Below are 10,997 nucleotides of genomic sequence, written 5' to 3' on the forward strand. Positions count from 1 at the left end.
GAGGGAAATCACTTGTCTTAGGTGCACAGTGAGGCTTACTTTCACAGTCTTCTAAAGGGTACAGCTTCATTCCTTTCTTAAATATCAGACAGTTCCATCTACATATTCTCCATAAAAACCCATTTACCCTATTCGAAGCCCTATAGGAGGGAGACTGGTTGGCTTTCTGTTACCTAAATTGTCTTTTGTGGCTATTCTTGGCCCACTAATGACCTGAGAATCTCTGACACACCACCCTTTACTCTTGGGTGTGATTCAGATTTCATAGATTTTTCAAGTGTGCTGGCCTTACATTTCCCACCTCTTCTATAGTCACATAAATTGGATGAAGGGTAAGTGGCCTATTCTCTTGGCTTTCTGAATGCCTCCCTTCAAAATTCTCTTTGTCCTTTATTACGTCTTTCTATGGTGAATAAAAGTCTCGAAACCATTTCTGTCTGGCCCTGATAGAGTATGGGAGTTTAGCACTAGGAATATAGGTCCCTTTGAACTGGGCAGTTAAAAATATTATCTCTCTGATCTGAGCTATAAATTGTCTCCATGTATTTCTATACTCTAGCTCAGACTGGAGGTTGGGGAGGGTCTAGAAGTTACTCTGCACTCTTGTGTTAACCTTGGCTTACTTTTGGTCCTTCAAAGCCTTTCACAATCATAATTTTTTTCACCTCCTATTGCCAAGTGCCTGATTTCCATACATTCTTAATTTAAATTGCCAAGGAAGAGAATCCCACTGGTGCATTTTGTATCTTTGTGCAGAACTTCTAATGTGTAATCATCTCCCAGGCAGCTGGTGACTCTATGGGTTGACCTGTGTTGCATTCTTTTTTGCCAGAAGTGGGGTAGGGGTCACTGGTAGAGAGAAAAGTTTAGAGGGGTTTTTGATGTCCTAGAATGATGTTTTTGCCCTGACCAGTCATCTGTAGCACGTGTCTTTTGTGCAATATTTCCAGTTATAGTGATGGATTTGTACTACCTTCTGCATCTTATAACCAATAGTGTGAGAAAGCAAAATCCCCGGGTCAGGAGTTCAGTGTGTGGCAGTATGACTAGAACCCTCTCTGTATGAAACTAAGAAAAATACAGCCAGGGAAGCTCTGCGTTACTGCTTTCATTTTGTTTTGGTATAGGTCTGTCTGGATGATCAAAATAGATGGGAAAAAGGCATGGTGGGGCAAGAATCCTATTCCCTCACTTCCTGAAGTTTCAAGGCTTGTTTTGAGAGAGTTCTCCTCCTACTATCCCTTCTCCCTGTATCCTTTCATGGTGAGGTCATGTAGAGTTTACTAGAGATGTTTACGTGTATATTACCTATAATCTTGAGTAGGCACATCTCTCAGTGGTGGGCAGCATTACAGGTTTGAAGTTCAGCAGCTTGTTAAGAGTTTTTTTTTTTTTATTATTAACTTGATAATGCTAAACTTGATGTCTTTTTACAGCACTGTTAGAAATTACTGGTATTGCTTTTACCTTTTGTTTATTTATAGACATCCTAGATCTTTAACCCCATGTTATATATATTTTTTCCTAATATTTTTGGATAAGAATTTTTAGGTTGACATTATTATGATTACAAGTATACAAGCAGGTATCTCAAAAAATTGCGATGGATGGCAAGGCTGCTATTATGCTTGATACTTAACCCAGTGAAGATGCAATTAATTGAACAAAGAGCTGGAGTGATGTCAGCCCTCAAACTGCAGATCTTAGAAAGGTTTTTGAATGTTTGAGAGCAGCGAATTTCCGTGAATGGAATGGTTAGTCATTTTGGTGCATCTTGGGGGGAAAATTAGGCCAATTTTCAGCATGATCCACTTTTTAGCACTATCCCCACAAGGTTTTCTGAGATAACACAGCAGTCACAGATACTAATAGGCTTTATATCTACTAAGTTGTTGGCATTTTATTTTGATATGCTGATAGAATAAGCCTCAAGAATACTTACCAGAGTGCAATAGCCTCCAGCTGCCAAATACTAGATTTAATTATTTATTAGGACTAACATGAGTATTTAGACATACTCCTTGCAGTACTGTGCATAAGCATTATTAAAACTGAAATTAGGGATCCAGTTACACTCCATCTAGAGTGTGAGAATGCCAGCATTTTGGGACCTTGGAGATGACCTACTTCATTCTTTGTAGAAAAAAAATTAAGACCCCAGGAAAAGAGAATGAGTTATGTAAGGTTATAGAGCCGTTTTGAGGCAGAAACACAATACAATCCCTGCTCGCTTGTTCTTCAGTCCCAGGATTTCCCCATAAGCCTGGGCTATTTTTTTTTTCCAATTCCTTTATTTTTTTTTCTTTTCTATGTATTTTGCCATGGCAATCTTAACAAAATCTTATCCTTTATCCCCATGTTTAAATTTCTTACCATTACTATCTCTTTATAAATAAAAATCTGAATCGTTATTGGAAAGAAAACCCATGCTCCTCCACTGGTGTGTATCTCCTTTATTATTACACTCACGATGCTTCTGGCACCAGATGTATGGGGACTTTTCCCCTTCCACCAAACAATTCTGTGGTACCAGCTGGGTGTCCTACAGTTTAACTCAATGCTGACACTGTCAACCTGGAGATGGCACCAGATCCCACAGGTTAAGGGCTCAGTCCCACAAGACCGCCTCCTCACCCCTGCCGTTTTCAGATATAGTCACAATCCCTAGTTGTTACTTGTGCTCTGACCATTTGGCTATTGGCTATGAATTGGTGGTTCCTACAAATACCTCCTCATATTGAATTATTTGCTAGAACGGCTCACAAAATTCAGGGAAACACTTACATTTACCAGTACATTATGTAATAAAAACTAGGATAAAGGATACAGCCAAACAGCCAGATGAAGAGATATATCAGACGAGGTCTGGAAGAGTCCCTAGTGCTAGAACTTCCACTTCCCTCCCTTTTATTCAAATTCTGTATTTTTTTTTTTTTTTTTACAATTTTCTGTAACTAGGAAATGTAAAGGAATTGTCTCCCGATTATAATTAATACTAATTATGGCTACTGGGAAGCTACCTATGTAACTACTATGCTGTATCTAGGGTCTAGGCAGCTATGATGAGTTACAGAGATTGCCTAATTACTAAATACAAACTTACTGATGCATATAGAAAGTCATTTGTATTAATATAATTAAGAGACCCTACCTAACCCTGATGAAAAATTACCTGAAAGTAACAGAGGACAGAGTCCTTATTTTAAAGTAAATGAACTATTGGGAGAAATTACGATTAGTCCAGCCATAATTGGATTTAATGAGACTGAATAGAAACAAATTAGACATAATTGGAAGTTAGACAGAAGTCAATTAAATCTTTATAATTTTAGCTTTATAAAAGTTATTGAATTGAATGACCAGCATCAGTTAACAAAGGAAATAGAGCCATGAAGTACATTTCCAGGAAACTGGTACTTTTTTAGGGGAAAAGTATCATTTTACTTAATGATTAAAATCCAGTGAAAATCAGTTGAAACAATTTTGCAGCCTTACTTCAAAAGAAGTAATTATGCAAATTTTAGTTTTACCTACAAAGTGCTGCAGAAGTTGTTTTAAGGAATCAAGGAGAAGAACTTGATAGAACAAAATAACATTTATAAAACTCATTGAATTCAGAATTTGGAGTCAAGATATGCTTGCTTTTAACTGTGTATTCACTTCAGGGCTGGCTTAGCTGTCTGAGAATTGCAGTTGGCCCATTATAGAAATCGTGTTATTGAAAATACATCCACCACCTTGCTCTTTATAGACCTGCTCTGGGCATTAGTCCTTATTCCTTCAGCATCACTGTCAACCCCAAATGCCATTACACTAAAGGTCCCCAGTCAGTTTTTATTTGGTAACAAGTAAAGTTCTGTGCAACTGGTCACCCAGGAACTCAATCAATGCTAATAAACTGCTTACCAACACCATCTCCTCATACTATAGCCAAGGTCAATTAGAGTGTTGGGATTTCTGTTTCCTGGGTGTGCAAAGAAATTTATGTCATCACCCACTCTGTGATACTTAATGACCTTCAAAAGGGATTCTAAGCATGTACTGACTTGGAAATGTGATTGAATTATATTGTAGCTTTGATTCTCTAATGGTGACAAAAATATTAATTCTGCAGTGATGGCAGCAAAGGTAAGAACAGTAGAAAATTGGGCTGAGGAGAGAAATCTATATGAGATGCACAATGCAACAAAGGCTTATAGACGTTAACCTTTAGATACATTATGTCTGAAATAAAACCAATTCTGTATACACTGTAGGCATGGTAAATTCTTCACTGAAGCATGTTCTCTACAGTTCTTTTTTTTTTTTAAAGATAAGTGCATATTAAATCAGGTTAAAGTCCAGTGGAATTATGACATCAATGAAGTCAGATTTTGTGCAAAGATATGAAGAATATAAGAATTATATGCCCAGGGCGCCTGGGTGGCTCAGTGGGTTAAGCCGCTGCCTTCGGCTCAGGTCATGATCTCAGGGTCCTGTTATCGAGTCCCACATTGGGCTCTCTGCTCAGCAGGGAGCCTGCTTCCCTTCCTCTCTCTCTTCCTGCCTCTCTGCCTACTTGTGATCTCTCTCTGTCAAATAAATAAATAAAATCTTAAAAAAAAAAGAATTACATGCCCAGAATTTGGAGAATAAAGAACAAATATTTGTAGATGAGAAATATCTCACAGGGGTGCAGGACTATTAGTTTCAGCTCAGGTTGTGAGATCGTGCCCCATGCTGGATTATATGCTAAGTGTGGAGTCTACTTGAGATTCTCTCTCCCTCTTCCCCTCCTGCTCATGCTTTCTCCCTCTCTAAAATAATAAATAAGTAAATCTATATATTTTTTAAAGAGAAATATCTTACATTTTTATCCTTTATAAACCAAAACACATCCAGCCCAACCTAGCTATGACTCTCACATAACCCAACATCATCCCTGAACAAGGGCATGTAGTGATCCTTTGCATCTCAGGAAAAAGGTGGGGAGGCACAAGATTCATGACAAGGGCTGATACTGCTTTTGTGGTGGTATGCATGTAGATGCCATGTTGAAGGTGATAAATTTCTTAAGAATTAGTTTAAAGTCAAATGACTGAAATAGCTATCACTGATCTCTAAGACTTTCAGGGCTTCAGTTAGTCCTTTGCATTACCAGATGATAGAAGCAATGTTTACAGTCAGAGAAGGCAACACTTTGGCAGGAGCTAGAGTGAAAGAAGAGGAACCAAGAAAGATCCAACACAGAAAAGCACCTAACAGTGAGGACTGGCCCTGTGCAATGTGGGTCAGAAGGTCATCTTGGGTCCCATTTTCCAGATCATACCAGTCCTTTGTGATTTCCATCCCTTCCTGTACTAATCACTGTGAGTCTCAATGGAAGAAAGAAATGCATTATCTCCATCTAGAAATAGAAATAAGAAACAGAGCATTGAAGTAGAAATAATGGTGGGGGTGGAAGATGGAAACCTTGAAACGTGAGATAGAATAGAGTTTGAACTTCAGCTATTACTGCTATAGTTCTTTTCCTAAAACCTATTCTGTTTTTATTAAAAATGTAGAGCAAATGCTTCTTGCATATATAATATTATGCTAAAATTTGATAAACATTTTATGATATGAGTCATCAGGAGGGAGGGTCAAGGGACTGGTTATTTTAGTTGTCTGCTCCTTTACCAGTAGGGACAGAGGCCGTGGTTCTTGGGCTCTGTGCTGAGTCTGAGTTGTTGGCTAGTCAACCTGACACTTTCAGCATGAACTTCAATTCAAAAGATCAGTAAGATCCAGATCGAATTCCAGTTTCAGCTGCATGATGTTTTATGAATTCCTTAACCTCTCTGACTCAGATTTCTCACCTGTGGAGTAGATGGAATATCTTTTTAAAGGTTTGAAAAATAGACCAAAATAACATCTATCAAGTATTTAGTAAAAATGTTGGAAGAGAGCAGGTATTTGATAAAAGATAAGTATTATAATTTTTAATAATTTGATCTCTGTGTAGACTTTATTTTGGAAAATGGATTTCAGTAAGGTTATACAAATGATATTACATCATAAGCTCTTAGAATTTTTCTCTTCAGGTAGAAACAACAATTTGGCTACTTATAGAATGGTTGATTTTTTTCTTTTTGCCCTTCAGAAATTTATATTATCCTCTCCATTTTTTCTACCTTGTAGACAAGGTGGAGTGGGATTGGAGTTTGGAATTTACCTATAAACCTAATGAACTCAGTGTGTTATTTGTTGATTTAAATTTTGTTCAGGGAAGGGGAATGTCGAAATCTATTTTTAATTGCCAGTTAAACTTCTGTAAAGGCTATTTTATCATTCAGGTTTTAAGTTTATTCTTCAGTATTGTACTTTTGTGGAATATCATCCATCTAATCCATGTTTTCACTTTTATTACTGTAAAATTATTCATATCATAATCTTCTAAATTTTTGCTATATCTGCAGGCATATCTTGTATTTCAGTCATTTTTAGAGAGTTTCTCATTTTTAAAAAATATTTTATTGAAATACTTAAAAAATATTTAAAAATTTTTTTGATTTAAATTTCAGTTAGTTAACATACAGTGTTATGTTGGTTTCAGATGTACAATATAATGATTCAACACTTCCATACAACAATCAGTGCTTACCACAACAGCACTCGTTAATCATCATTACCTATTTCATCTGTCACCCTAACCACCTCCCCTCTTGTAACCATCAGTTTGTTCTCTATTCTCTTCTTTATTGATCCATTTTAAAGAGGATTGATTATTAATCTTTTGAGAGAAATAAAGTTGGGTTTTGTTGATCTTTTCCATTGAGCTTTCTCTCCATTTAATTACTATTTGCTTTTAGTTTTATTATTTCCTTTCTTCCTGTTTCTTTAAATTTACTCTGTCTTTTCCCCTTTTTAACCTTAGATTCTCCATTCATTAATATATTTAGTGAGGTAGAAAAATAAATAACATAAAAATTACCATTTTAAATATTTTTTCATCTTAACTATTTTTAAGTGTATAGTATAGTAGTGTTAATATTTGTACAATATTATATGACAAATCCCTAGACCTTTTTCATCCTGAAAAATTGAAAGTCTGTATCCATATTATAAAAGCTCTTTTCTTCCTTTCCCAACCACTGGCAGCTGTATTTCTACTTTCTGTTCTGAGAGTTTGCCTACTTTAGATACCTCATAGAAGTGGAATCACGTAGTATTATTTTGTGAATGACATTTCACTTAGCATAATGTTCTCAAGGTTCATCCATTTGTAGATTATGACAGGATATCCTTTTTAAAGACTGAATAATATTCTATATGTATATTTCATATTTTCTTTATTCATCTGTTGATGTACATTTAAGTTGTTTCTACCTTTAGACTACTGTGAATAATGGTGCAATGAACATGCAAATGTCTCTTCAAGATCCTGATTTAATTTCTTTTGGGTACATACTCAGAGGTAGAATTGTAGGATCATTTAGTTCTTTCATTTTTTTTTTTGTTTATTTTTATTTTTAGCTTTATTGCAGTATAGTTGACATGTACAATTTTAGGATATTTAAGTGTACAGCATGATTGAATATATGTATACATTGTGAAAGGATTCACTCCAGCAAGGTAATTAACACACCTATCACATAACATATTTATCTTTTTAAAAAATATTTCGGTGAGAACATTTAAGTTCTACTTTGTTAGCAAATATCAATTATACAATATTGTGTCAGTGATTGTAGTCATTAGGTTGTATACTAGATCCTCAGGATTTATTCATTTTATAACTGAAAGTTTGTACCCTTTTACCAACTTTGTCCTGTTTTCCACAACCCCTTTTCTAATCTGTTTTTAGATTTGACTTCTAAAAAATGATGACATGTGATGTGGAGCATCTTTTCATATGCTTATTTGCCATCTGGATATCTTCATTGGTGAAGTATCTGTTAGTCTTTGGCTTATTTTTAAATCAGGTTGCTTGCTTTTCTATTGTTAACTTTCAGGAATTCTTTGTATATATCATCTTTAGGTGGCTCTTTTATTTATTTTTATTTTATTTTTAATTTTTTAGACAGGGAGGAAGAGGGGGAGGGGCAGTGGGAGATGGAGACTCTTTTTATTTTTAAGATTTATTTATTTACTTGAGAGAGAGAGAGAGAACAGGGAGAAAGGGCAGACAGAGTTTTACATAGACTCCTCACTGGGTGCAGAGTCTGATGCGAAGCTTGACTTCACAATGTGGGATCATGACTAGGTTTTGAGCCAAAACCAAGAGTCAGAAGCTTAACTGACTATACCACCCAGGCACCCCAAGGGAGAGAGAATCTTAAACAGCCTCCATGCCCAGCACAGAGCTGACACAGGGCTTGATTTCACAACCCTGAGATCATGACCTGAGTTGAAATCCAGAGTCTGATGCTTACCTGACTGAGCTACCCAGATGTCCCTAGGTAGGCTCTTAAACATAAGATTCGCATTGCTAGATTCAATTTTTGGAGCCTCATCTTATTATTTGTGTTTAAATGATCGGGTTAAGCCATTTTGATTTATAGTGATGACAGGTGCTTTCTTCTTCCTTAAGTTTTTAATGCTTCTTTTTCCCCTTCTTCTCTTCCTAATAGATAAATGAAGTTTTTTTTTAATTTTTAATTTTTAATTTGAATTGAATTAGCCCACATATAGCATATAATTAGTTTCAGCTATAGTGTTCAATAATTTACCGTTTTCATGTAATATTCAGTGGTGATCACATCACATGACCTCCTTAATGTCCATCACCCAATTATCTCATCCCCCTACCCACCTCTCTGTCCGCAACCCTTAGTTTGTTTCCTAGAGTTAAAAATCTCTCATGGTTTTTCTACCTCTCTGATGACTCCCCATTCAGTTTTCCCTCCCTTCCCCTGTGATCCTCTTGGCTGTTTATGTTCCACATGAATGAAACCGTATAATTGTCTTTCTCTGATTGACGTATTATGCTCAGCATAACACCTTCCAGTTCCATCCACATTGATGTAAATTGTAAATACTCATCCTTTCTGATGACTGAGTAATATTCCATTGTATGTATTATGACACATCCTCTTCATTTATCTATTGATGGACATCTCAGCTCTTTCTCCAATTTGGCTATTGTGGACATCGCTGCTATGAACATTGGGGTACTACTGGGTATTTACCCCAAAGACACAAGTGTAGTAATCAGTGAAGTTTTTAAAAAAATTCTTGACCTTCTTCTCCTTCCACATAAGGAAATTTGCTACCATGGGTCAGAATTAGCAGAACCAACAAATAATTTGTATGTTTTGTAGGTTTGATTTGTGGGTGCTTGTTCAGCTTTTTTAGTTGGTGGGAAGTCTGAGGCCCCTGTTGTGAATGTGTCATTCAAGTTAAGTTCTACATTTTTTAGCCTGGTATTCTAAAACATTTCCTTTCCTCGGGGTGCCTGGGGGCTCAGTGGGTTAAGCCTGTGCCTTCAGCTCACGTCATGATCTCAGGGTCCTAGGATCAAGCTCTGCATTGGGCTCTCTGCTCAGCGGGGAGCCTGAGTCCCCCTCTCTCTCTGCCTACCTCTCTGCCTACTTGTGATCTTTCTCTCTCTCTGTCAAATAGATAAATAAAATTTTTTTTAAAAAAATAAAACATTTATTTGGAATTTCTGTACCTTTGCTTCTTGACTTAAATTTTTTTAGACCCTGCTGTAGTACAAATTCAAAATCCAAACCTGTTTGAGGGTAGGACTATGGTTTTTCATTCTTTTTTTTTTTTTTTAAGATTTTTATTTATTTATTTGACAGAGAGAAATCACAAGTAGATGGAGAGGCAGGCAGAGAGAGAGAGAGAGGGAAGCAGGCTCCCCACTGAGCAGTGAGCCCGATGCGGGACTCGATCCCAGGACCCCAAGATCATGACCTGAGCTGAAGGCAGTGGCTTAACCCACTGAGCCACCCAGGCGCCCTGGTTTTTCATTCTTAAGAAGGAATTTTTTTCCTTTCTCAGGCCTCAGACTGAGATGGACAAATTTCCCTTTCATCTCTTCACTTTCATTGGAAGCTTTTCTTTCCCGATTCACAACTTCTGAATTTATGCAGGAATCTCACTTCCAACTCTTCACCTTGTAGGGGCCCAAAGCCTTGTCCTCTATCCCCAGCTCAGCCCTGAGATCCAAGTACTTAGAGTGCTGGGGTTGGCAAATATTTGCAGAGCAGTCATGGTGTTTGTATTCATTGATCATCCTGGTTTTCCGCTTTGTTCTTATTGTTTCCCCTTGGATATTTCCCTCACTTTCTTGGAAGCACAACTATGCATTTAAATGGATGTTTGCTGTATTTTATCTACTATTTCTATGTGTTTTGCAGTAAGGGCTTTCAGAATATCCAGTTCAACTTATTGCTGGAAGAAGAGGTTTGTTTTAATGTACCTTCGAAATATCCAATTCCATTCAAGTAATAGCTTATATAAAAGCCATCCTTGCTCCATGACACATGAGTTTCTCAAGTAGTCCTGCTGGGCCACATAGCAATCTATGGTCTCTTAACACAACTGTACGTTTTTGAATGAGCTTCATAATTTTTTTTTTGTTGTTTTGTATGGAATATTGTCTTCTATTACCATCAGTATACATTAGTGTGGCTCTTGTTGCCAGTTATGCAATATTCAGATCAGCCTTAATGATGAGGGAGCAGGAGGCTCTCACTAACAAAGACGATTGATAGCAGGATTGTGACACCCCACCAAAAAGTCACCCAACTATCTTAATGTTAATGGCCGGTCTAAAGACAACACTGATCCAGCCGCAAGGGCAAGGCCTCTGGCAGGCCTGGAACATCCTGGCACCTTGTAGGCCCTCTTTAGCATATGAAAACTCCACTGACACCTCCCTTCCCCTCACCTTCCCCCAACAGCAGGGTACATAACCTGCCGTCCCTCACAACCCGGGGCAGCAGCTCTTCCTGCCCACGGGTCCTGTCCCCGTGCTTTAATAAACCACCATTTTGCACCAAAGAGGTCTCAAGAATTCTTTCTTG

This window comes from Mustela nigripes, chromosome 18 (assembly GCF_022355385.1).
Source record: "Mustela nigripes isolate SB6536 chromosome 18, MUSNIG.SB6536, whole genome shotgun sequence".
Lineage (NCBI taxonomy): Eukaryota > Metazoa > Chordata > Mammalia > Carnivora > Mustelidae > Mustela > Mustela nigripes.